The sequence below is a fragment of the Arachis ipaensis genome, chromosome B03 (genome assembly GCF_000816755.2).
Source record: "Arachis ipaensis cultivar K30076 chromosome B03, Araip1.1, whole genome shotgun sequence".
Classification (NCBI taxonomy): Eukaryota; Viridiplantae; Streptophyta; class Magnoliopsida; order Fabales; family Fabaceae; genus Arachis; species Arachis ipaensis.
In genome coordinates this window covers 1,362,834-1,364,345 of record NC_029787.2, presented here as the reverse complement: position 1 = coordinate 1,364,345, position 1,512 = coordinate 1,362,834, and positions in this window count along the sequence as shown.

The window sequence follows — 1,512 nt, the reverse complement described above, 5'->3', positions numbered from 1 at the left end:
AGGCATTTCATATAGGAAGATTTTCAAGTGTACCGTCATACTGGTATATCAGTGATTTTTAACCGTTGATCTTAATTATATATATTATATATATTTTTTATAATTAAGATCAACGGTTAAAAATTACTGAACGATATAACAGCACACTTGAAAATTTTCCCAATTTATTATCGACAGCCACTCCAACAGTGAGTTAGAAACAGAAGTCGATAAAACTACTGAGTCGTTAGTAAAGTAGGATAAAATAGAGCCCAATTTTATGATGCTTATGAATTTTTGTCTAAATTTTGTTTAATTTATTTTTTTGTAGTAAATTTTGATTTCTTAAAAATTATTTATTTTTATATATTTTTTTGTAGTGTTTTAAAAAGTATCTTAAAGATACTCGTTAATTTTTTTAGATTAACAAGCATAAATCTTTAAATATCCATCAGCACAGAATCAACAAAAATTTTCTAATTATGAAATTTATTCCATAATTATAACTATGAAAATTGAAACATTTCTTATAAAAAATACTTTTATTTAATTTTTTAAATTTTAAATTTATTTTTTAATTTTTATATTTATGTTAAATTAAATATAATACTGAACAACTCAATCTAATTCATTTTATATTAAATACAATACAATTAAATTTCGGTCTCTTAATTTCAATTTCTCTTTCAAATATAGATTAATAGTACATATTGTCTTCTAAGTATCAAACCTAGGACATGACTATGTTTAAACTTATCCTTAAACAACTACATTGTGTTATAGATCTTATGGTTAATTAAGATATTTGTTAGTTAATTAATTACATTTTACACATTCTCATAAAATTATTTTGTTATGAATGTGTCAACTAAATCAATGTAAAAAATAAGTGTGCTAATGAACATGAAAGGTTAGAATATGATTATGCAAAACTATCAAATTTAATTTCCCTTCGTTTTGGTACTAATTTCTATCTGCAATGACTACAAAGACATCATTTCATCATTACTTTTATTATTTTAAGTTCTTCTCGAAGCAATAATTGAGTATATATGCACATATGTACATAAGTAAAACAATCATATTTCCAATCCTCAAGTATTTATTAGGTATTTTATTAATTAGTGTGGCTTAGAATACACGTTTTTAGATATTGGATTAAAACACAAGGATGTTAAGATTTGAGTTTTTATTAATTTGTTATTTTCTTATTAATAGTTTCCTGTCCCAAAAAACAAAAGATCAATTATTTGTTTCGATGGGATTATGGAAATATTGGCCAGGAAAAGGGAAAAGTGCTTGATATTTAATTGAAAAATAACTTTTGAGAGTAAATAAATATTCACTTTAATTTCAAATGAAAGTTGTACATATGAATTTTAGTTTTCATAATTTTAACAATAAACTTTTAATTCTTAAAATTACAAAATTTGAGTAATACTAGAAAATTATTTTTTTCAACTATTAGAATATAATTAGGATCAATTAAAATTATTTAGTATTAATTATATTTATTTAGCATATCTGCATATT